The sequence below is a fragment of the Pipra filicauda genome, unplaced genomic scaffold, assembly GCF_003945595.2.
Source record: "Pipra filicauda isolate LSUMZ 115617 unplaced genomic scaffold, ASM394559v2 scaffold62_size3274119_pilon, whole genome shotgun sequence".
In the NCBI taxonomy this organism is placed as follows: domain Eukaryota; kingdom Metazoa; phylum Chordata; class Aves; order Passeriformes; family Pipridae; genus Pipra; species Pipra filicauda.
The window spans coordinates 2,653,372-2,681,004 of record NW_024104787.1 but is presented as its reverse complement, the minus strand read 5'-3'; positions in this window follow the sequence as shown (position 1 = coordinate 2,681,004).

Here is a 27,633-nt window from a genome sequence, read left to right as displayed (position 1 = left end):
GTTAAATTAAGAATATTTGAAGAGGAAATACAGGTATTGCACAAAACTTGTTCTGGTCTTACTAGATCACGTAATAATGTAACTGAATGATCATCAGAGATGACTGAAAGATCAAGTCTTACCTATAATCTTCATTCCTTCTCTGTCATGTTGGAGCTTTGGTCCCAACTAACCCATGCAAAACCACTGCAAAAGCAAGGAGATGCCTTTAGTGTCTTTCAGTCACTTTGTATGATTTTTCTGACACTCAGTGCATCATGTCACCATGTACTCTAAATACTAGCTGTGATCTTGTCAACTGCATTAGCTGCAGTATCTTGGAGAGTTTTGCCATTCCTAAGTTGGCTCAAATGTTCTGAGAGAGAAACAGGAATGGAGAATAAAAATGCAATTTTTATTGGTGAGGTTGGTAAATGGCTTCAATCTGACTTGGAGTTTGTGTTTAACATTTGAGTGCATAAGAGCTAATAATAATTTCTGTTGCAGTGGAACATCTGTTAGTTAATCAGAACTTGAATTAATGGAGAACTGAAAGCAATTAGCTAAAGGTTACAAACTAATTAGTACAATAATATTATTAAGCTAGCCCTTCCATAGCTAAAATTGCAACTATATTCCATAATTTAAAAAAACTTTATTTTGAGGGACCCCAAAATCTTGGTTTGGAGAATAAAATTAATCAATGGAAAATGTTTCTGCAGAGTTTGAGAATTTGTATAGAATTGGTCTAGGAATATACTCCAAATTAAAATTAAATTTAAATTAAAACTAAACAAAACCCTTTTCATTTTGGATTTTAATCTTTTTTGGTCTCACATAAGGTCAAAGCTGGTTTGTTTTCATTCTTTGTACCACTCATATAGTGAAATCTCCTTGGAAACAAATGCAGCAGCTTTAATTGAACAAGGTTCATTATAACTGAAATAAGTTTGTTAATTTTGTTGTGAATAATGTTGAGGAAGATCAGCTTATTTCCTTGACTTCACAGGCTGTTACTGACATGTTTCTGCTTTCATTGATGTAGAAAGATGTTTTGAAAATTTTTTGCTATTTGAGAATATCGTGTGGCAACTGATTCCAAAAGGGGACAGTTTGTCTTGGTTTTTTGGAAGATGATCAGTATGTAGATACTGGTTGAAAATTCAGAAGCCTATTTGAGAGCTGAGGGATTTTGGCGGGTGGGTGGGAATGTGATGGGCTTGTTGACAAGCTTCTTCACAGTTATAAGGATCTTGCTCCCTCAAGGGCTGTGCTACCTGGAAATAAACCGTTCTCTCATAGATTGAACTAAAAAAGTCAAATTTCTTGTGGATTTCTTTTTTTTGGGTTGTGGTTGGAGTCTCTGTAGTCTAACAGAAAGTGAACTTGTAGCTTTCCCGCGGCTAGGTGACTCGTAATCTTTGTTGTGAGAATTCTCTAGTGGCGAACAAGTTGAGCTCACTCTTCAGTCTTCCCTTGGGCAAGGGCAGTAATAATGCTTCTCAATTATCTGCTTGCTTGTTTTCGAAAAGTGTGAAGAAACTCAATATCTTTGAGACAATTACTGCTTTATTAAAAATAAAGGGGTCCCACAGTCAGTGACAAAGGGAAGGAAGAGGCTGTGTATAGTACATGTGTCGCTTGATTGAATAAGCATGGTTTCCTTAAAAGCACACTAAAAGCCTCAGTGTTACATTGCCAATAAGAACTAATACAGCTCTTCCTTGAACTGCTGTATTAACATCCTGTATTGTTAGATTCATTGCTCTTGAGTTCAGTGCCAGTGGATGCATGTGGTTTAGTAAGGAATAAGCTCATCTTCTCCTAACAGGAGTTGCAAGGTCCCAGTAAAAGTCGACTTTTGGTTTTGTGTATTTAAAATAGATAAAGCATGGTTTTAATGAATAAAACATTTAATAATGATTTACATGAGTTTTGAAATAGAAATACCCAGTGTTGTCTTTCAGCAGGTTTTGCTGTACATGTTGATTGATTTTTTTCTTGTTGTTTTTTTTTTTAATTTTTCTTTTTTTGGAGAGACCTCTAAGAATACTTTCACACTATTAAGGAAACACATGTAAGAAAATGGACAACTGTACTTCATGCACAATGTTATATTTATTTCTTTATCATCAAATTTCATTCCTTCATCTGTCTTCCTCCCAAACCAGTGGCCGTACGTGGCAGGCTTGTGCTAAGTGCAAATCTCTCATTGGTCACTTCGCAAGGTTATTTGTATAGACCATAGAACTGACTGGATTGTTTGATTAATCAGCTTTTGAAATATCTGAGAAGTCTCCATCCAGAACTTCTAAATAGCTTATTTAATTTGTCTGAGAAAATAAAAAACAAGCAAACAAAACAGAATAGTTTTGGCACCTCTGTAGAGAGTAATATGTTTTATTAATAGTCTCCCCTTTTTGTTTGTTTGTTTGTTTTTTTGTTTTTTTGTTTGTTTTCCATGCAGGAATGTCCTGGGCTCATTTGTGCAGCAGTTACTACTGCATTAGTTCTGTCACTTCTAACAAAACTGTGTTACATCATTAGCATCCAAAGAGGACACACCCCCTTGAAAAGGGAGGAAAATCAGGATACTTTCATAAGCTTTCTTACAAAGTGAAACAGAAAGTCATTTGCTATGTAGCTTGTTGGACACTTGGAGGCATTTTCCCACCTTTTCAGCAAGCACCTTTTTTTTTTTTTCAGTGGACATTGCTAATTCATTATTTAGGTGCAGGTAGAAGTTCTTCAAGATCAAGGCTGATGCACACTGGTGTTAATGGCTTTGGTTACGCCTCTCCTGTCACCAGGCATCCCACCCTGTGACATGGACCACCTCTTCAGCTGGACTTTGCCTTCCCTTTGTGGAGAGACAGAGCTGCTTGGTACTGGGAGCAGTCATTCTGGCATATATTGTACACACAAAAAGTAGTTCAAAGCAATTCTGAAAGCAGTAGAAAATTGTTGTAGCATTACTGTTTAGAGCGCTTCATTACCCATGCAATGCTCACATGCGCACCGCGTTTTGCATTTTCTCACTGCCCCAGGCCCCCCATATGTGTTTGCTGCCTGCCTCACTGACACCTTCTCATGTGAGTCAGCAGTCCGGGGGGGAAGGACAGGCATCACAGCCATTTTTCTTGCTCCTCTTCAGAAAAGAAGTCTGCTGCTGTGACACAGAGAATAAAGCTGCATTCCCCAGCCCTTTCTAAAACATACACATTGCACTCAGTGTGATATTTGCTTCTTATTGGCACTATTCAGTGTTTTGTTCCAGTGCCCTTCCAATTATTACTGTATATTAATTTTGATTAGACAGGAGGCTGCTTTGTGAGTCTTGACTTCCTGCCAGTACAATCAAGTGTGAGCCATGGGAATGAAAAGCAAATGTTGGTTTCAAAACCTTGTGAAAAATGTATTACTTATAATTCACAGTACATATATATAATTTTAAAAAGAATACATGTGTTTGTTGGCAGACCAGGAATTGAGATAGGGCACGTATCCTACCCTGAAAGGGGGAAGAATATATGAAAATAGATAGAGTATCTGTAAAAACTATTTTGTTTATTTGTGTATTTTCAATACTCAACCTTTGTATCTTTTCAATTTTTAATCAGCTGTTCCTTTAATGTATCAACAGCTACTTTATAAATTAGATGTGTAGAACCCACGTTAGGTAGAAAAAATAGGAATGGCATAGGTTCCTAAACACCTTATTGCAAAATATACTACAAAGAATTCAGTCAGGAATGCTTGTTCAGGCTAGTTCTGTTGTTTGTGCAATTGAGAACGGGTGAGCATAGTGTCATCCTTCTCCCTTGCCCCCAGTTTGATCTGTGAGTCTATGAATTCTGCAAATTTAACTCTCAGAGTTCACAAAAAGGGAATTGCAGTACTCGCACAGAGCTTTTGGGGGTGGAGTCTGGTCCGAAAAAGGAGTTTTAAATTTTTTCCTTTCTTTTTTTTTGCTCTGCTTATTTTTCTGGCTGAATTAATTGTCCTTCTTAGTCCCCTTGCTCATTTCACTCCCTTCTTTGGCTGGTGACTACTGAGATGTCATCATACATTACTTACTGTTGAGAGGATAACTCCTATGGTCCTGCTGTACATAGCTCCGTCAGCAGCAGGTGCTGAAGGAGCAAAGCATGTCAATATTTCCTGCATTTAACATCAAACACATTGACTCACATATGGTTGCTCCAAGGAGCATTATATGTAAGTATGCTTTCTTTATGTGGGTGTGCTAAACTGCTATCCCTAATGTACCTTCAGGCTGGCAATATAAATGTGATTGCAAGTAAGGAGTATGATAAAGAAATATGATGTATCTTATGAAATTAAGTACGTGCAAATTACAAAATAGCAGATTTGTGGTTGGGGACTGAACAGGGGGTTTGTATTAATCCATTCCTATGACAGGAAAATAACTTGTAATCATGGAATTACAGAAGAGGTCATAAGGGGTACACTCAAAGGGGGCAAAGGTTTAGTATGGACACCTCCTATTTGTTTACTCCTGGTTTTACAGCTGCAATATTACTTTAACTTAGCATTTTGTATATAATTTGATTCTACTGGGGTTAGAACTTCATACACTTTTTTTTTTCATTTTTCACTACTTAGTCATTCCCATTTTCTTGAAATCTTCCTTTAGAAGATGAGCTTGGGCTCTGAATTTTTGGTATTACAGCATGGGATCTCCAAGAGTTGAGCTACAGAAGTATCTAATTCTGCAGGGTGAGAAGGCTTGCAGGTTAGATGGGGGGTTGCCTATGTTTAATCATGGAAGAGCAGCTGAGATGTCTAGTTACATTCTTCCATATGTTGCACACATTTTAAGTACAGTGCTCTCCTCTCTAGATCTGCCAACACAGGCCTTGGCTTAGCAGATTCATGTACCTTTGTTGTTCTTTAACTTGCTAATGGAAAGAGGACCACTCAAATGAAAATGAAAAAATAATTTTTATTAGTCTACCTCACTTGCCAAAACAAAAACCCAAAGGGGTGTCTCTGGCTAATGACTTCCACATTTTCAAGTTTTCTGCATTAGAACTTAACCAAACAACAAAAAGCCTACCTTATATGAGACCTTGGGCTGACTGCTTAGAAACTTCGTGTTTAGGAAAATTTAACACCTTTCGCAAACAGCAAACATACCCCCAAAAAACAACCAACCAAACAAAAAACCAACAAACTACCACCACCAAGAAGAAAAATCACCAAAAACAAAAGAACCAAAAAGCCTTTTGTATTAATCATGCAACAAAGATTAGACTGTTGTGAAAAAAGAAACTAGACTTTGGAACTTACAGTTTTTAGTTTTTAATTCTGTTACTGTGGGGCTGAGAAAAGCTTCTTTTGATTACTGAAGAAATCTGTGAATGTTTAGCTACCCTGGGGAGAAATCAAAGCATAGTGCATTGACATTTTTGTCCTCAAATTATTCTAGCTGATTCTTTGTACCATTGATGGACATGTAGTTGAGATTTAACTATCTACTGAGCATGGTGGTAATAGTGCAGAGTATAAGGAAAGGGAAACAAGTGGAAATGTATGCAAATATTTTCTCCATGAAGGTAAATTCACTATATGATTTTATTTTTCCTGGCTGGAATTTTACTTTTGTGTTTCTGTGTTTATACTGATGGAAAAGAATCAAATTTTATTTCCTATTTAATGGGGAGGATAGGTTATTGTTTTTTTTTTTAATAAAAAAAAGAACTCCCACTTTGTTTTTAAGCTACCATATAGCAATGGTATTTCCTACATGCAATCTGGAATAGGTTTTTTTTAATTGTCATTTCCACACTATCTCTTACAAGACTGCTGAAATCTTGAAATGGTCTTGCTTAGAAAATAACTCTGCCAGTTAATGTTGCAGTTGTAAAGTAAAAGATATATCAAGTCTGACATTTTTTGATATATTTTTTGATTTTTTTTACAGATTTTGAACAAAATTACGTACTTTTCTCATACTTTCCCCCTTCCCATTCCCTCTTTTGATGCCTGCCTGGCTTCAGGAGGTTTGGCAGTCTGAATACTTATCCTCAGGGACACTTATTGCAATGTAAATCATGTTGATGCTGTTGAAACAAAATGCCTCTGCTTTGATTATATTGCAAAACTACAGAAGACAAAAACAGAAACCAGGTAATTCTCTGTGTTATGGATTGAGAGAAGGCAACAAAAACTTGACACGGTTCATTTTTGTCTGTTTTCTACTTATTATGTTAATTTGCAAAGCAGTAGAGGCCTTATAAGAATGATGTGCTTTTAGAAAGATTTTTAAAGGTCTATTTTAAGGAAATTTATTTATCTCAGCTCTCCTCTGTTTCCTGAACAATGGGTGTCAGTGTTATCTCTGCCTAGATATACTGTCACGTGAAAGCTCCCATCTGTAGATCCCGCCCCATTTCAAAACCTACAAACGTATTTAGTCTCATCCTTTCACAGAACCAGGAAACATCAGAGCTCTGGCAACAGCCTGCTCTTGACTTTTGAAAGAGATCTATTTTACCACCATGGATAGTAGCAGTGGGTCTGATGTTAGATGTTTGCAGGTATATTGAACAAACTCTGCAGCACGTAAAATTTTCTTTTAATTTCCTCTAAGTAACAAGTAGCTGTGTAGAGGGAATAAGCAATTAAATGCCTGACTTTGTTGCTAATCCTTTGTTTTATTAGCAGTTGCCCAGGAGTAGCAAGGATTCCCTTTTTCCTGCAACCCCCCATGCCTTTTGCTAACTTGCTGACTTGTGGTCTTCTAATTTATAAGCAGGGTTTTCAAAAGTAAACGCTTAACATACAGTTGGGAGCTGTTTGTTCAACTGTGTGTACATTTTCCTACATGCAGAGACCCAGGAATTTAATGTGTGTATTTTTATATGCAACAGTATTGATCCCAGGACTTCCACAACTACCTGTTCAGCTTTGGCTGCAGGAATAGATCTCTCAGAAAATGAACAAGTAGGTAATAAATAAGTAAATAATTTACAGTGTAGGTGGAGTGACAGATTATGGGCCTGACCTGCATTGTGCTCATTCACTGCTCTTAGATTTTGTCTTCCTTGGGGCAAAACGCTGATTCTTCTTATCATTAAGTGATTGTCTTCTCTGCAAAACAAGCAACAAACCCCAAACCCGACTAAAATCTTTACAAATAAGACAGATATTGTAATCCCAGTGTAGCTTTCTGAGACCAAACCTACGTAACCATTTGTTTCTTGGGGTTGACTAGTGGAAAGCTAACAGCATGTTTCTGCTTGTATTTTTAATGGAAATTTTCAACTATATTTGTCTAAAACAGTTGAGGTAACCTAACAGAATGATAAATTCCTTTTGACCATTGACTTTTTTCACTGAGACCACATACTCTGGAAGAAAAAATATATTCTGAAGTTTTGTCAAGCACTAGGGAGGTACTGCTGGTGGTAACTGTTTGTCTATGCTCTATAGAATAATGAATGAGTGTTTTGAACTTTTTTGAACCTCTATGTAGGACACTGTGAGACAAGATCCAGAAAGTATATCTCATACAGAAAACGTGAATGTGGTAGGTCAATTAACTTTTCTTTTTCTTAGAACTGAGGACTTGGGAGGATTTACTTCATCTGTTTATCAACAGAGAATGGCAAGCAGCTGGGCTTCTCAAATTATAAATTCACCTTCCTATGTGCTTTATCAGGGAGATGTACTCAATGAAGGATCTAAAGTATACTGATAAGATTGAGCCACTTGTTATTTAAAGCATTCCTGAAGGAGGGTTTGTGCTTTCCTATACCACAGTTCAATGGTTACAGTACATATCCAGGTGTGGGAGACCTGGTTTTTCAGATGTCTGCTGGCTTCGAGGTGCCCCTAGCAGGCTACACTTAGACTGAAACTCTGGTGAAGACCAACTTCTAAGACACCTCCTTCTCAATACCATGTCACAGTAACTGCTTTAAATGGATTTGCAGGAGCAAGTTCTGAATACTAACCCTTCAAAACAAAATTCAGTTTTCATCTAAGGATGCTGAACTGCTTCAAAACAATCTCAAATACTAAAATTAGATTTTCACTAAGTAAGAGTGCTCCATGGATGTAACCCTGCTGTTTCTTGCATTGACCTGAAGCTGCTTCAGATATTCCAGTGTGGCAATCTTTCTGAGACAGGCTGGTGTTTCATGCGTTGCATAATCTAAGGTTACAGCTTTCCCTCGTGTTTCTGCTGAAAGGTTAGAAGCTATGATGCTGTCCTTCTGTGCATATATAGTCCGTTGAGACTCCATTTCATCATGTTCCTAAAAGTAAAGAATATTTTAATCAGAATTGGTAACTGCTCAGCACAAGGGAGCATAAGTAAATCTTTAATGAAAATTACAAATGGTTTGCTTTACCAGTGGATATGAATTTTCTCACTGAAGGATTCACTGAAAGCTATTTGAAAACCTCTGATTAAATGAGAAAGGAAGACCTTTAGAACAATTTAAAATTAATTTAACAAACAGCCTAGAGCTTGATCTCATTTGACAGCCAGTCTCATCCAAAACACTGACCTTCTGACTTCCAGTCACAGTCTGTTTCTTTCTGCTGCCACCAACTCCCTTCCAGAAGGTGGATGCCTTTCTAAGAAATGGTCTCAGACTAACCAGCTGGGATTCTGTTAAGCTTGAAATCTGCACCTAGCCATCAGCTCACTTCTCTGAAATTCGTATGTTGACTTTATCTTCTGCTTCATTTAAGAGGTTTAGTTTTAATTCTTTCAGTGTCCTACACACCAGTATTTTCTCAGCATACCTGTGCTGTGCAAGTGAGAGGGTCATGCAGAAGTGCCTGAGATGGATTGAGCTGAAGTAGCAAAGTTCCTGTGGATCCATGTAGTGATCTGCCAGATTTCAAAGTGGTCCTGAAATAGGTATATCTTTGTTTTCATGTTGATACCTTTAAGCAGTGCTTCTTTCCTTGCAAATTGCATTGTTTTAGGAACTAGAGGGGTCTGAACTAGCTCCAGTGTCCATGCTGTGATCTCAGTTTGCATTTTAAGTGTGCTCTGTTATCAGGATAAAACCTTCTATTCATGGCAGAGCTATGGGCTACTCCTCTCAATCATACTTTAAAAGGAATAGTGTTAAACTTAAGCCCTGATTTCTCATAAACTTTCACACTTGAGTCTACAACTACCCATGACCATGCATGCAAACAGCTGTATGGGGAACATTTTTCAAGTCCCTTCTAAAAATCAGGATTTACTGGGGCAACACTGTGGCTGTGAACTATGGGACAGACCAGGGATCAGGCTGTTCTTCTGTGGTGCTGTTGCTCTGGCTGCTGGGTGCATGAGGACCGATCTCATTTTTGGCTCTCAGAATACTTCAATGAAAAGTTTATCCTCAAAATGACAGCTCCCTAAAATATTAAAATCCTTGTATGTTCCCTGCTGTCCTCAGCTCACCCAGCCAGCTGGCAGAGAAGAACTGAAGGAAAATTTTTAGACAGTCTTCCTCTTCAATAACGAAGGCTTTATGTAAGTGGATATTGGCACATATTCATGTATGAGAACATATACAAGGACTTGCTGAAAATACATTTGTGTATTAGTTGATAGAAGCTCTTGGGAGTTTAGGTTTGTTTTTCTGTCTCTATATGAATATTAGAAATATCGTCTTTTCAGTACTACAGTTAGGTGTCTGTAAGGTTATCCTTTTGAGTGCAATCACACTTAGCTCTAAAAGATTCACTAATTTCGTTTTTTAACAAAAGGCGATCGAAGCAAGGACTATAAATTGCTTAGAAAAGCAGCCAGATTTTTTTCTTTTTACGGATACTGAAAATGTTCAGGAAGTCTGTGTTATTCAGTGTCATGCTCCACAACTCTGACTACTTGTGAAAGTATTACACTGCTTGCAGTAGTGTGATTAGCATGCACACTTAAAATATTTCATAGATCTCAAGTCTTGTTTTCAAACTTTTATTAGATGCACAGGGTGCTTAATCTTGTGGTTTTTCATGAGATGTGGATCCTTAAGTTAGTGATAGTACAACAAAATATGAACAAAAAAATGTTTATTTGGGAGTAGGGGGGAATACAGAGCTGGGAATCCTAATCTGGAAAGGAGGAGTGAATTTGGGGAGGGAATTGGAAAGTGTCAGGCACTCCACGTGACACCTGCACTCATGACTGCACAAGGTATGACAGGACACTGTAGAATATGCTGTGTAAGGACAGGACAGATGTGATATAGAGAGAGATGAAACTGTTGCACTGAAGACAAATACAGCGAAGTATATAATTAAATCTGAGATTAGGAAAGAGTGAAGAAAAAAATAAAGTTGTTAAAAGTCCTCCAAGGCAGCACAGTAAATTCTGCTTTACACAATGGTTTAAAGGAATGGGGTTGCATTCAGAAATAGCAATTGAGAATAGATTTTTTTAAAGTCTTGACCAGATTCCATGTAAGAAATTCAGAGAAGTTATCTAAGGATAGGGTGCCATGTTCACACTTACAGTTACTACAGATCACAGTTATTGAAAACAAGGAGGTATTTGGAATATGTGTACGTATAATATTTTTATTATTTATTCTTACAAATTTTAGTTTTACTTTGTGCCTCATATTGATTATACTGTCTATTGATAACACAATGGTGAGTTTTCTACTTTTTGAAGGATTCTGGGAGGAAACTTTTCCCTAGATGCATGTACATTATTTCGCTGTTACTCCTGGTCTTTCTCCTGTCAATGTGAAGAATATTCTCTTCCACATGGGTTAGAACCTTTCTTTCTATAAGTTTCAATATAATTTCTTTGTCATACCTTCTGGCAAATTTAAAGAGGCAAATTGGATATAACAGAGATTGAGCTCTTTTTATAACCTCTTAAATAATTAAGTTCCCTCTACATCTGCACTGTCCATGAAAGCCTAATCCTCTCTCTCAATTAATGAACCTTATCATTTCCCAATGTGCCAAGTATTCCTTCAAGAATTTTTCCTCATAACAGTTTTGGCAATAGACTTGTAATCTTTTCTGAATTATGTTTTCATAGGTTATACCAAGTGAGTGTCTAATTAGTAAAATTTAAGATAGCACAGTGAGAGATTTGTTTGAATTTTTCTTTCCTTAGAAATGATGCACCCAGAAATATCTTTCCTTGTTTGCTTATTTTGAAACACGTAGAAAAAAATCAGTTTTAATTACAGACTTTATTTCAATGGCATAAAATAAATATGTTTAGCTGCTGACCATTGAAATGGTTATTGGATGTCAGGGACAAAAAATCAGTCAGATATTTTAGTAGGATCCACAGGAGACAACCTTCAATATATTTGAATTATGTATTTCAAATATTACTTTTTCACATGGGACATTATTGCAGCATGAATCTTTTTTATTACAATATAAAATGTAGTCTTTATAAAAGCATAACAGTTTTTAAGACTTCAAAAATAGTGAGACTCCTTGAGTAGGTGACAGCATTTATAGCAAGGAAGGCAGACGTAATTCATGTATGAAAGCTAACTGTGAAAACAGAGAGCTTTATCCAAGGTCTTATTATAAGTAAGGGAGACTTCTTTACAAGTCTTATAACATAGAAAGGAAAGTATTAAGCTGGAGAGAAGTCATTTATCAGGGCATGGCACATGCAATTCTGCTTTCCCCAAAGTACTTTCTGGTGAAAATGATCATGTGTCATTCCTTTCTAGGGGGTGCTAGAGAAAGAAGTCAGCAGAGTGCTCAACTTTTGCACTTGATTTAATATAAAATATGCCAAGGGTTTTACTAGTTCATTATTAAAAAATTATCTTGGCTCTATTAGGTTTTCTTTTATTTTTCTGAATGAGTTGAGCATGGAAATAGCATTGATGGACACTTTATATTATCATTTTTCTTTGAGGGTATGGGTGATATTTTGTGTGTGTCTGTTAGGCTTTCATCAGGCTTAATAGAGAACAAATAGTTCAGCTAGATTACTGTGACTCTGAGATTTCCAGTGCAGTGAGGGGCTGTTCTGTCCCAAGATCCCAGGTATTGGCTGAATTTGGTCTTATACCATGCAGAAAACTCTGCAGTTCTGTTTCTGATAAACATAGGCTGTAGAAGGCAATTATCTAGTGGGAAGGCAAAATTGTCTTTGCAGTTGTAAAGAAATAAATAGGTGATAGACAATAAGTAATACCAAGGGAAAAAAATTACAAGGGTGAGCTGGAAAAGACATAGTGCTTTGCTTACAACAGCAATTTACAAATGGAGGCAGGGGACAGTGAGGAGGAAGGAACCTGTTTTCAAGATTTTCAGTGAAGAGAAAGGAACCTGTCTTCGAATTCCTCAGAGCTGTGAGATAAGAAAAGCATTTCAAGTCAAAAAAGAGGGCATTATGACTGGAAAAAGGTGAATGTTCCTCCCATCTTGAGTGAAGGCAAGAATGACAACAGTACAGTTGGCCTCACTTCTATGCCAGGAAATGGTATGTCCTTAGAGAAGCCACCTCTGGGTGCATGATGGACCAACTGACTGGGAACAGCTAGCATAGATGTAATAAGGGAAAACTATACCTGAATAACATGATTGCTTTCTGTCGGGATTGGACTGTCTCTGCAAACAAGACAAGAACAATGGAAGTTGTATACCATAGCCTTAGCAAGACTTTTGTCCTGCTTCCTCACGGTATTCTTGTAGACAAACTGAGGAGGCATGGGTTGTAAGTGTGGACTACAAGGAGGCTGAGAAACTGGCTGATTCATCAGCTCCAAAGTGGAGTGGTAGTGTTTCAAAGCCTAGCTGGTGGTCACTTATGAGTAGCATTCCTGAAGAGCTGATACTGGAATGTGGTTTAATGTTTTCAGTAGCAGCCTGGGCATGAGCTAGAAGATGCTTCAACAAGTTCACAGGATAATCCAAGATGGGGATTGTGGCCAACATAATCACAGGGCAGGGCTGCCCTTCAGAAACACCTTGACAGGCAACAGAAACAGGAGAACAGGAATCTCGTGAAGTTCAGCAAAGGTAAATGCATTTCTTCATGTGGGATGTGATAACTTCCCACAGCAGCACAGTGACTGACAAGCAGCATTGCAGAAAAGGACTGAGTCACGGTGAACATGAATCTACAGCACTTTTTTGCAAGGTGACAGGTAACTGTATGCTAGTCTTGGTGAGAGTGACTGATTTTTTCCCCTTTTGCCATTTTGTGTTGGTTGGACCTGGCTCTCTTGCCAAGTCCAAGCTGTCTCCTCCCCCCTCCTGCTCTCTCAAGCAAGGGAAAAAAAACAAACCACAGAAAAACCGAAGGAAGTCTGAACGAAAATGGGATTATATGAAAAATATATATTTACATATATTTACAATTATATACACAATTTAAATGTATTATACACACAATAGGGAAATCCCGAGGGAAAAGGGAAGGGGGAACAGGGATAAAAAACCTAAAAACAAATACCCTCCAAATAAACACCGCTAATGGAGAGCTAGTGAACAAACAAATAAAAAAACCGAATTAAATACTTCCCTGAACGAGACAGCAGAACCGTGCGAAGCACTAACTAACTCCCCGTGCCTCCTGAAGGGACCGGAGACAATGGCAGGTCTGAGCAGGCAGGCCTTGGCCCATACAAGCAAAGACCGTCTGCGGAGAGACCTGTCGCCTTCAGCCACCGGAAGAGAGAAGAGAGCGAGCTCTCTTATCTCTGCCTTATTTATATGTTGTGTTACACTAAAGGATGATATGGAATACTTCCTTAGATTCCTGACCCCTGTTGCTAAGGAAGGCCTAAAAAATCCCAAAGCCAACCCACCACACATTTACAAAATAGTATCTGGAGAATTGTCCAATTCTTCCCAGCCCAGTACAAGACAGGTGTTGATAAACTGATACAAGTTCAGTGAAGGATCACCCAGGTGACTAGTACTGGAATATATGAAGGAATGCTGAATGAGTTCAACTTGTTCAGTCAGGACAGAAGACTAAGGGAGATCTTATTGTTCTCTGCAATTATCCAAATTTAGACTGAAGAGAAGGTGGAATCACTCTTTTGAGCAATGTGTGATGGAAGTCTAAGCGAGACATAACAATCACAAGTCTCAGTAAGAGAAACTGTGACTGGATTAAAAAGATAATAATTTGCCATTAGTTTGGCTAAGGACTGGAGCAGGGCTCAGAGAGATTGTGCAATCTTCATACTTGGAGTTTTGACAAAACTTGACTAGACAATGTCCTGAGCAACCCAGTCTAACCTTGAAGCTGGACTTGCTTTGAGCAGAAGGCTGAGTTGAATGTCTCTCAGATGTCTCCTCCAATCTAAAATTGTTCTGTGATTCTCTGAGTTGTTTTGTTATAGTACTTTCAGCAGTTACCAAAAAAAAGCCTGATTGTTGAGTTTGTCATGCCCATTTGCTGCACATATCACTGAATTCACCAGGAAAACAATATTAGATGCAGGTAATCACTTCAACATTCAATATGCATGGTGAGCAGCTTATCATTATCAGTAACTGCATCATTAAATATGTAAAAGGCTTTGCTAATCACTGACCATTGTTAAAGATTCATATAGTCTAAATACTTTGCCAGAATTTTAACAACCTACCTCTTCAATTAAATGCGTCAGAGCACAGAGAGAATGATCAAATGCAGAAAAGTATGGTTGAAAAGGGACCTTCTTACTTGATTGAAAAAGTCATCTAATCAATGGGATCATTGAAGTAATGTGTAATCAAGTAGCAGGGAGTGTTCAACAGCTGGCAATTGTGAATAGAATTTAATTGTTCCTGGACCGACATCTTGTCTTGAGATCTAAGTGTTTCTTTAATAATGTTCCTTAACCACCTTGACTCATATTTCAGTGACACCATTGTATGAACTCTGAATTACTACCAATCAGCCTAAGGAAATATTTGCTAAAGCCTTCAGCAAGAAGAACTTCAATAGAGAAATCTTCAGGAAGAAAACAAGAGGTGGGTTTCATATGTGTATATAAAGTTATTCTTTTTCAGAGCTAGAAAAGCTTCTGAAGAACTAAAGGGTAGCACTTAAAGCTATCCAACCCAGAAATATCAGCTGAGGAAATACATTGATGAATATTTAGTCTTTGTGCTGGATCACTGCAGTATTTAAGAGCCCCATAAGGAAATTTTAATGGAGAGTATCTTCTGTTGAAACCCATTAAGTTTTGGTTCAGTGAAGACCCTCTTGATAAATGCTGCTGCCCCTACTCAATGTCTCTGGTGCTACCTTTGTAGATAATATTATGATATAATAGATTATATATTCATTTATGTCACACTGAATCTTTTTCTCAGACCAAACTCTCTGGAACCAATTCTACGGATGTTTTCCATAATGCTCCCCCTGACTTACATAGGACTTTTGGATCCACATTAAATATAGGATTGGTACCAAAGAGAGCTTATGTTCTTTCTCTAAAGCACTCTTTTCTGTAATTGTTAGAGGAGATAGCAGAAACACTACAGTTAAATTTGTTGGGCTAAGCAACAGAGGTTTGTTTTGATTTTGCTTTGTGGTTGTTGTATTTATAAGGTTCTCTGTTTTTCCAGCATTGAGGTAAGAAAAACTTAACAGTAGCATCAGTGGATGTTCAATCTATGAAGCCCTACTGATTGTCAGGTGTAAGCATTCTGATAGCTGTGAAATGAATGGATGCTGTGGTGCTGAGGAATGAAGGGTTTGGAACTGCAGGAGGTCTAGGACAAGGAGTGTGCTTTTTATTACTTTTTTGTTGAAAGTGGCAGATGTGGTCATGAGTGAAGATTACTATTATTGCAGTGTACCTACCCTGAAGTCTGTCACTATATACAGGAGGCATTTGTAAGGAAAGGATTGATGTGTACAATAGGTAAGGCTCTGAGAGAAAACCATATTATAACAAGGACTTAGCAAGCTTGTGCCTGTCTGCCTTTTGCAAAGTAGTTATCAGAGCTTCTAGAAGAGAGATTTTCAGATGTGGACATGGAACTGGATATTAGGAGCGTGTACAGCTTGGCAATAGGAGATACCTCTTTGCCTCTGACAGACAAATTTCAGTGAGGTTTTAACTTTGTTATACCTTGTCTTTGTTGTAAAATTATCTAGCAGATATTAACACTGTACTCACAGTTTCTTTGGTCAAAACGTTTCTCATCAATATTGGAAGTATGAGTGGACGTAGATAGATGGTTCAGTACTCATTTCTGATTTTGAAAAGTAAACTGCAGCAGTCTCAGTCTCTAGTGAGAAAGCTCTGAAAGGCAGAGAAGCTTCTCTTTTTATGTAAAAGAAGATATTGGTTTTTTGGCTGTTGTGATTAGATTGTTATGGAAAAGCATCATAAAGTATAATGAATCTTGTAAAATGCTAAAGCACTTTTAAAATGCCACCAAAAAGTTGTATCTATTTTTTTTCCAAATTAAAAGTTATTAGTCTACAGTTTTACTTTGTTTGTGGAGTAAATTCCTCGGAACCTTATTTGTTACTTTCTATTAAATTCATCTAGACTGTTCCATAGCATAAACGACAGATGACCCAAAGGGGCCTGAAATTACTTTGACTGCTATTTTTACCCTATCGTAGACTTTTTGAGTGAAGTTCAGTGTCGTGTACTGAGAATGAAATCTGTCAAACAGTTTAGAAAAATGTGGCTAATTTAGTAGTGTTAGATAAAACAACTCCTTTCGTTTTTTCCTCTGAGAGTAATAGCCTCTATTTTCAGCACAATTGGCCTTTGGCAACTGTTGGTTACATGGGAGAGTATTTTTGGAAAAGGAAGGAAATAAAAAAAGATTAAACCATGGGGAATTGCAAAGGAGAGAGAATGCTGAAGAACAGAACTGCTAAGGAAGAAATAGTTTTATAGCAAGTACCTGGACTTTGTTATATCTTCCTTATATGGGTTCAAAATAGGTCAGACACAGAAATGCACACTTTATCTTACCATTGTGGTTTAACCCCAGCCAGCAACTAAGTACCACGCAGTCATTTGCTCGCTCCCCAGACCTGTCACCCCACCCTTCCTTGGGATGTGGAAGAGAATCAAAAAAACATAAAACCTGTAGATTCAGATAAGAATAGTTTTATAATTGAGGAAAAAAAAGTAAACTATAATAATAATAATGATTATTATTTTAATGAAAAGGAGAGGGAGTGAGATGAATAAAACCCAAGAAAAATGACGCATAATACACCCATCACCACGCACTGATGGGTATCCAGCCTGTGCCACAGCAGAGATTGGCCCCTCTCAGCTAATTCTGCCCAGTTTATATACTGAGCAGACATTTTACGCTATGGAATATCTTTCTGACTAATACAGGTCAGCTGTCCTGCCCATGCTCACTCCAAGCTTCTTGTGTACCTGCTCACTGGCAGAGTATGACAAACTAAAAAGTCTTTGACTTAGGGTAAGCACTGCTCAGCAATGACTAAACCATCAATGTGTTATCATCATTATTCTCATCCTAAATCCAGCTACTAAGAAAAAAAGTTAACTCTATCCCAGACAAAGCCACAACAGCATCCACCCCCTATTTCATACCATTTGTATCATGCCAGGTTCCAACTTTCTAGTACACAATCACCTTTCCTGTCCTTTGATTTATATACACACAGATATCATTCCCTTATTCTATGGACCACCCCTATAAAAGTGCATTGAGTTCCTTTAGTCCATAACTTCATGCTCCATCTGTTACGAACATCGCTCAGGGCAGGAAAGGTGGCGCATAGTGTTGGGTTGTTACATGCTGAAGGCAGTTCTGATTCCATCACTGTTGTGCTTGTCAGTTTCATCAAAGTTCATTCTTCATTAATGTGGTGATTGGAAAGGAATCGGGTTCAGATCCCCAAATCTGGAGTAGCAGAGACAGGTACCATGAGGTACCCAGTGCAATGATGGGCATATAGCCACCATAAGAGTGATAGAATATAGTATTATATAGGAACTAGTATAATATAATTTAATTATGGTCATTCTCAACCAAAGTCAAATCCCCCTGAGCCACACACCGGACTTCCCCATCGTCCCACATTACCCACAAAGTGCACCAAGGTCCTTGAGAAAAAACAACCCCACAGATGTGTTTACCTTTGCCTGATGCAGGAATAACGCAGAATATTTTTATGTGCGCTACAGAAATGTTTCCCTTTCTACAGTATGTAAAAATCTTGATTGACTGGGGCCAGCCGGATTTGCAGATCCTCTAGTGTTGACTAACCAAGTGGCTTTTATTAAATGTGTATCCCAATGTGTCCCACCATCCGTTGCTCTCAGTGTCAACTTTAACAGCCCATTGTATTATTAGATCTTCCTGGAGGATGGTGCATGATAGGGGATGTGATACACCTACTCCATGCCATGTTCTTTGGCCCAGGTGTCTATCAAATTGTTTTAGAAATGAGTCCTATTGTCTTACTCAATTTTTTTCTGGAGTATCACATTGCTGTAAGTCTTGGTTTTCAAGGTGCAGAATAATGTTCTGAGCAGTTGCATGGGGCACAGAATATATGTCCAGCCATCCAGTACCTGCTTCCACCATTGTAAGCACATGGCACATGGCCTTGGTAGGTTTGTAGGAGTGTGCTATATTCAATCTCCCAGACTGCCCCATATTTATGTTTCAGCCATCATCCTTTGTACCAGAGAGGCTTTAACTGCTTGGCCTGCTTAATTGCAGCGCATTTCACATTCCTGAATAACCTTTGTGATAGTGTCCATTGTCAAGTCCACCCCTTGGTCATGAGTCTATCTACAGATTGCATCTCTTTCTTGATGACCCGAGGTGTCATAAGCCCACCGAGCTAGGAATAATTCACTCTTGTGATCCACCTGAGCCACTACAATTTTATCAGCCTTATCTACCTGTCGGCTAATCTGATGTTCTTCAGTAGCCCAACTCTTGGTACACAAGCATCCATGTGATGTACCAGGTTCTCCACCCAGGGAGCAGTATAGTGCCACAATCATAGAATCACAAAGGTTAGAAAAGACCTGAGTCTTTTCTGAGTCCAACCTTTGGCTGAACACCAGCATGTCAATGTGAGTATAACACTAAGTGCCATATTGAGCAGTTTCTTGAAAATTTCCAGGGATGATGAGTCCACTACTTCCCTAGGCAGCCTGTTCCAGTGCCTGGTCTGATCCCTGGATTAAAGGCACGTATGACAAGAAACTGATTAATCTTTTAACAGTAGGTGTTTCATCGTTAGGCTTCAGTGTTGTGAGTGGAGATGCCTCGTAAACCCAAATTTAAGTATGCCATTGCAGGGTAATGACATGAATCTTGTGTCAGTTATATCCTAATTGTGTTTTACTACACAGGTACATCTCAAAGATACTTTTACTGCTTTAGTTGGTACCATCTTCGTAAGTACATAGTGATACTCATGGCAAAATCTGTCCAAATGTTATTTATGGTAATCTCCCAACCAAAAGTAAATCTGTTTCACTATTTTTTTTCTGTAAATTATAATAAAAAACATGTAGATGTGTCACTTAAGGACATGATTTAATGGCAGACTTGGCAGTGCAGGGTTTACAGTTGGACTCTGACCTTATGAGTCTTTTCCAACTTGAATGATTCTATGATTATATCATTTTAAAAAGGAAGGACCTACACCTTTTCCCCCTTTTTATTTTCCCTTGACAGATATTCCAATCATAAAGCAGATGTCAGAGACTTAGGTAATGCAGGTTTGTTGCTGTTTTTTTCCACTCAACTTTGAAGTTCATCACAGTGCAGCCTTCATGTGGAACTTGAACAAAGAGGAAACATATTAGAAAACAAAGAAATAAAGAGAAAGGAACTAGTCTTTTCATTATTGTGGAGTATGCAACTAGGACTACAGTTATGAACTTCTGGCATAATTCATTTTTTGTGTATGTTTCTTGATCTTCAAAAATACGGATAATCTGATTTAATAAGATTAAACCTATTAATATTTGAACAGAATGTTAATGCAGAATTAAAGTGCTCTCTCAGTTCTACCAACATGAGTCCAAAATAAGCCTCTTGATTTCTTAGAATATTTGTTCAATAATCCAGTAGTACAAAAAATTGAAGGTAAGTTATGGTGCACTGCTTTTGAGCTGTTCAAAGTACTTTCTTGCAAGATTAGATTATTTTCTTATTATCTTCCTAAATAGTTATTAACTGCCCTTCAGTTTAAGCCAAAGTTTTTCATGAACAGTGAATAGATTGAACTTCCAGCCACAATGGGCTTTCCTAGTTCCATACCCAGTAACTGTGGCTGAATTTGGAAATTAGCCCAAGTCTGCAGAATGGCAATTTAGAGATGTATCTACTGAGATATTCTTTCTGTTTCCACAGAGGAAAAAGAACCTGAATTGCACGCTGCATGTAAAGCTGGTCTGGTGCCAGATAAGCTTGGATCCTTCGAAGTACTTTCATATTAGTATTAAGCTGCCCTTAGGCTTTTATAAGAGTAATAAGGGTTTCCCAACAAAACCAACCCCAAAACAACGAAAAGCCATGGGGAGACCTCTTTTTCTGGGCTTTTGCTTTTCATTTTTCTTTTATTCATTATCAGGAGCAAGGCATCCTACTTCATTAGTCAATAGCACCTGAGTGTTTCCAAGTGTTGTAAGCTGCTCCTGGAGTTCCACTGATTAGTTTCCTGCCATCTTGATTTACTGATAGGACTCAGGCCTTTTTCTTTAATGGTACACATTCTGCAAGGTTCAGTTATGGCATTGGTTGGAGTTGAAAAACTACAAGAATGAGTTACAAGCAAATGACTTGGTAGTGTTGGGCCTGTTTTCAAAGTAAGAAAATGAACCTGCCTGGCAGGCCAGTGCTGACAGCTCTGAGAAACGCTGGCTTTTGCACATTCCCTGTTGGCTGACCTCTGTATCAACTAAGGTTAACAATGTTAATGACTGACTTTCAGTCAATATTGTAGAGTTTGGGAAATTTCTGTCTTACTCTACAAGTTGAGAATTATATGCCCTTACAAAAATAGTGTGCATTCACAGGTTATTCTATAGCATTTGCACAATTGGCCACTCATCTTCATTGTGGATCAAAAGTATTTTTACAATGTAAATATTGAATACATTATGGCAGTAAAGAATTCCATAGCTTAGGCAAACTAAAAAATGTGAACTGAATTTTTATTACAATGAGTGACTGCCAACTCTTGAAGTCAGACAAGATCATCATGACTTAGACCAGACTACTCTGTTTCATGATTAGAGGCAGAATTATTGTGTGAGAGAAAAATGTTAAGTATCATTAGTGCAGAGCTGGTTTTCAGTAAGAAATCCTAGTGTAGTGAAGTGAAGTGGTACCTGCATATGACCTTCACTAAAATCTGCTGACAAAGTCACCTGCTGTTTCTAGCATTTTAAATAGATTCAAAATAAGTATGAATATGAATTGTAACATTTTTCCGATGTGTTCTAGCTATCTGCCATAATTATGTGATGGATGGAAATGCACTGATCTGTGACCCGGTCTCTGTGCTACTACCTGAGCCAGATTTTGAAACTGGGTGATGGCTTAGTAAAGTTTCTCTTGATTAGAAGAAGTAAATTTAATCCCCAAAATAGCCCATAAACTGGTTTTTGCAGCTTATTAGATATTGTCCTAGTAGTTAACTTCCCAGGGCTTTGCCTGAGGCTGAAGTGGTTTCTAACAATCCATCATTAACTTCTATGACAACCACAGGTAGGCTGTGGTTGTCAGAATTAGTCATGACATACAGTAGGCCTCCTGCTGTCATTCTAAAAAATGCAGTTACCATTCTAAATGGTGCGGTTACCAGATTCTGCACCATTGCACTGGGTACAAGAATGAATGTGAAACGAGTTTATTTTACATATTCTTGCAGGCAACTCTATGCTGTATTTGCTTGAGCACCTCCTTAATGTCTTAAATGTCTGCTGCTGGAATAATCCATTCTTAAGTATCCAATGCCACATTGTCTTGTGTGCATCACAAGTGCTCTGGCTTTTAACCACAGCCATGTGCAAATCCTTAGAAGAGAATCAGAATCTGCAAATAAACCTGATGAACTGGAAATAGTTGTAAGTATATTATGAACTCTTGGATCACTTATTGAGAAGAAAATACAGATATGCAACTTTAGCTTCTGGAAGTTAAAATCCACTTTTAAGCATGTGCTTCTAATAACATATTTCCTATAAATTGTTCCAGATGCTAGTAATGTATGCATTTATTGTGTTATGTGTTACAACCAGGACAGAGTGTTAGCATTACAGACCTGAGAACTTCCTTCTCTACTCTGGAATGAGTTAGTAAAAAAATGACAGTGCCCTCCCATTAGTATCTGCCCGCAAATCCCAAACACAATTAATACATCTGGTAATCCAGATGTTTGGATACCAATAGATAACTACATCTCCAATGCAACAAATCATATCATGTCACATCAAAAAGATCTGATGTCAATTATTTGAATGGGAATCTTGCCTGAGAAAATGTCTTCATAACTCTATTTATGCTGTGAAATATACTATATTCTTACCTCTCTATTATGTAGGAAGAAAACATGTACTTTTCTATACTGACTTCATTATTAAATATGCACATTCACACATAATTTGAAGAAAAAGAGTTTTAATTTCTATGAATAAATGTTGATACTTAAACTTTTTATTAAAGTCATGAATTTCCTTGGGGCAGAAAACTTACTAGTTCTGTTTCTACCTGTAGTCATGATTGACAGGAAGATGATGCTTTTCTATTCAGCTGGGATGCAAAAACTTTGTAGTTACTCACTTGTTTGGGCCAGTCATGTATGCTAAATTGAAAATACCTGAATGATAAAGAAACTCTGGTATGATAAACTGAAGAACAAAGCATGCATTTGAGGAAAAGAGAACACTTCAAGGGCAAACTGAAATACAATTTCAAGTGATGTGCAGCTGATGAAATTAACTGGAAATTTTAAAGAGCAAACAGATCAGAATGCTATACAGCACCATAACTCAGAATGGCTATTTCTGGGAAGACATGGTGAGTGAATCCAGGTGTAAAGAGATGACCTTGAAGACAGCCAAAAATCCAACAGACATAATTTTCCTGTGTATGTAGCAAGTGCTGAAAAATCAACTGCTTATCCACTAGAATTTTTAGCTGCACTACTAACTGTAGTGCATGAAACTGCCAGTTGTGACTCACCTTAAACTTCAAAAAGCAACACAACAAAAATGTAAGGAATCAAAGGACTGAAAGAACTTTAAAATGTCATCAAACCAATCCCTTTGTCCCCAAAGACAATCAAGACAATTGGAAATCATTCCTGAACGAAGTTTATCTAATATTTTTTTCAAGCCTCAAACCTGTACAGCTAGAGATTCCTTAATAATTTAAGTAATCTGTAAAATATGCAACAATCCTCATCCTTACTGCTACAAAGTCTTTTTTCTTTCCACCTTCCTCTTCACTGTAACTTAAATTCTTTACTTTATCTGAAGTTGTGACAAGGAGACCATTTTATTTTCATTCCTTTCAGCTGTGCTTATTATATTATCCCTCTTCTCAGCCTTCTCTTGTTTAGATTCTGTAACTACTCTTCCTTCCCCTTTTCTGTATAGACCATATTTTGCAGACCTTTCACTTTCTCGTTGATCTCTTCTGGACTTTGTCCAACTGGAACGTGTAATACTCAGCCAAGATCGTACCAGCTTCACAATGAGCAAGATGATTACTGTGTATGACTTGCCAGCAATAGTTTTATTTATGCATCTCAAGATAATATTTGTCCTTTTTTTTATGCTAGCTTGTAATCCATAATCATAGACATCCTCTCTATTTCTTCTGCAAAACAGTTAATAAAACACTTTTCCTATGTTTGCAGGGTTCAGTTATTTTTGTAAGAAGTTGTCTTTATTGATTAGTATCTTGTATTTTTAAATAACTTGTCCAGCTTTGCAGTATTTCTGAACTGCAACAATGGTTCAAACATGCTTAAATCACCTCTACACATTTGCATGTTTAATGAGCATACATCTTATTGCATCATACAAATATGATTAGTTGTAATCTTCAGTGGCATGGGAAGAAGACTAAGTGTTTTGTGGAGTTTCATCTTGTTATACTTTCTGTTTTGATGTTGAGCCATTGATAAGTATTCAGAGCATGGTTTTCTGTCAGATATATATATATTTATACATATATATATGGTTATAACAGTTTCTTTAACCTTTATTTTTTTTTAGCCACATAATATAAAAACGGTATATGAGAAAGTGCCAGAAATCCTGCTAACAGCCAAGTGATGTTTGCTAGTTCTTCCCATCTTTCCCTATATTCAGAAATTTCTATCTACATGTGCATATACAAGAAGATAGTATTATGCATTTATATAGCAATAGCATAAAATGGGGAAGGTGTTATTCCAAGCAGAGCTTTCTGATCAAAGGAGACTTCTGGAATTGTTTTGTTGGTGGCAAAAGGAGTTTTGATAGCGTATTGGGAAAACTGGTTTATTTTTCCAAGAAGTAAGGTGAGTTAGATGAAGTTCTCATCATACTGCTGTATGAAAGGGACCAGCAATCAAATAAATACCAGCAGTGCCGTTTTCATGAGAGAGGTCTCTATTTGGCTTTCTGTGTGTATTTGGAACTCCTGATTGAACAAAAGAATGAAAAGTTATGGATTACCTCTAGAAACAATAACCTTTCTCATAAGCACAGCTGAAGATACATAAATGACAAAAGAGCTTTCCTTTTTAAATTTTTGAACAGTTTTAACAAATATGAAGTTGTGCACAAAGAAAGTGTCTGAGAGATTCAGTGTGGTGAGTTAGAGATTGCTCACTTTTGCATCTTTCAAACAATAGAACAGCTTGAACCCTGCACATACTGACTCCATGGTGTCACAGGCTTCAAGCAGCACTGGATAGATGTAGAATTGTAGAATCGTAACATCCTTTAGGTTGGAAAGGATCTCTAAGATCATCAAGTCCCACAGTTAACCCAGACTGCCAAGTCCACCACTAAACCATATCCCTAATCACTACATCTATGGGACTTTGAAATACCTTCAAGGGTAGTGACTCAACCCCTTCTCTAGGCAACCTGTTCCAATGCTTGACAACCCTTTCCATGAAGACATTTTTCCTAATGTCTAATCTAAACCTCTCCTGGTGCAACTTGGGACTATTTCATCTTGTCTTATCACTGGGATGGAGATACCTGGGAGAAGAAACTGACACCCACCTGGCTACAACCCCTTTTCGAGTAGTTGTAGAGAGTGATAGTGCTGCATGGTCACACGTGTGCAGCTTCTCAGAAGTGGCCCCAGGGTGGGGACATTTGACAAAATTTGCTTTCTGTTCATGGCTGCTGACCCACTCAGGGGTTCCTTACTCTCTACAAGTGCATGTATTTACTATTGGTCTGCACCCTAAAGTCTGATCTTGGTCCAGGAGCCTCTACCAATGCCCTCTGAAAAGTCTATAAAATCTTTATAATATTGTTCTGAAATATACAGTGATGTTATTTGCAATAGAAAACTACAGTTATGAAATCAATGGATTTCATATTATCCATTTTCATTCAAGAAGTACTTAAACAGGCACCAAATATTTATGATTTTTTTCTAGTCTAGTGCTTTTGGAGTCACAAATACTGCAATGATCTTTCAATTTGAATGTCATAGCAGGAAATTGGTTCAATGATCAATATTTATTTGGGAGAAATTGTTCCAAAAGAGCAAAATTACTTTCATAACTACTCTAAGCAAGATAAGAGTGCCCTTGCTTTTACGGTGTTATCTAATTGTAAAAATTAAATACAAGAATTATAAAACCTAAGCCTTTCTAGACGAAGAATATTGTTTTGCTACTGTTGGAAAGTGCTGTAGCAAAGGCAGTAACATCAGCTAAGTTCCCTGCTAGTAGCAGTGTTATGTAGGTAATATAAATAATGGATTCATGTAATATCCAGTTGGGTAAACCAGGTTTTTATAAGGTAGATTTTACACAGGGATACATTTCTCTCTGTGCTGTGGACAGGAACAAAACTTGGTAGAAGTAACTTGGCTGTACTGAGTGATGGGTAGTAGTGTGATGGGAGGATTTTCCTGAGGTTGCATTGAGATGACATTGGACAAATCTGCTGCTGTTTCTTTCCATTAGCACTCTCTTTCTGAAGAGAAAGTTATCTGTGAGCACGTGGATTGTACGTTTAAAGGGTATGTTTGCTTTTTCGCTTTTTCTAGTCACGTGAGCTCGTCTCACAGATGTCATGTGGGCTTCACTTGTTTTAGATTTGATGTGTAACAAACTGTAGGGAAATTCAGCATGGCACTTTGAGCTGTCTAATGTCATCCAGGAAAAAGTGAAGTTGTAGGATAGAATCATATCTCTGAAACAGGTAAGAAGGGGTTATTGTGAGGTTAAACACTGCAATTAAACGCTAATGTTGAGAGAAGGAAGTGATTCTGTTTGCCTGTGGCTCTTGGAGACTCCACCTAAAATACCTGAGTGTAGAATCCCTCGTGTGAGTGTACCTAGTCTTTGTTATTATTGATTATAATTTGTTTTTTCATTTCAAGAAGTAAAATTTCTTTCCATGCTAGAGCAAAATCCAGTTTTGAGATCTCAACACTTCTTTCAAAGTAGAATTGAGTTTGAATTTCCTACTGCACAATTGGCTATGAAATTGCAGAGGGACTTCTATATGGTAGGAACCAGCCTTTACATGATGTTTAAAAGAAAGCTTTTTTTGCCTTTGATCTATGTCTGTATTCCCCTGACTCATCCACAAGGGGGACATAGTTCTAAACAAATACACATCGTGGTTATTTTTGAATATGCACATTTCTAACCCTTCTTATTTTAAATGATTCACTTGGAATGCCTTGGGACAACGTCAAAACTGTGCAGTCACTAAGGAAACTCTTTGACAGGAATACAGAAAAATGCACTGGGTTTGTATTTTTATCTTTGTTATTTTTATTTTGGTAATCTTTCTTTTTTGTTTAGAGATGGAGATGTAAGTCCTGGGGGAAAATACTTCACTCACTGGCATGTCATCACTGGCTTCAGATTACTCACGTGTTGAAAAGAGCATTATGTTTTGTTGTTTTCTATAGAATTACTTTTGGCCTTCTTGAGTATGGATTGACATTTCTCCACTTGCTTCAGGGATAGCTGGAGCTATCTGGTAATTAATCTAGAGGATGTGGTAAAGAGCATTGCCCCCTTCCTATGTCTGTCTTCTTTCCTAATAATTAGTGCCATGTGAAACAAAGATTTGAATTAGACAAAAACAATACATGGGTTTATATAACAACTTGGCTTGACTTTGGAACTCCAGAAATAAGAGTTTTCAGTTTGTATTACAACTATGTTCTAGGGCTTCTAGAAAAATGAGATGTATGATTGAGGCTGAGTTCGCTGCGGGGTCCAAGATTTTTTCTAAGCCTCTGGTGGTTAGAAAATACAATCCTACAATAAAAAATACAATCCTACATGCAAGCAGACCCTCCTGAAAAGGAGGGAAGGCAATCTAAGAATGAAATCTCATTTTATGACCAGTTTTGAGTGGACTCCTTCACTTCCTATTGTCTGGCTAAGGTGGAATTTTGGAAAGGGAATTTGGTATTTGGCTGAGCAGAGCTGCCCTGAGTACTGACTAAAGGAAGGAAACTCACTGTGGCCTCTTTCTTCAGTCACTAGCAAGCACTGAC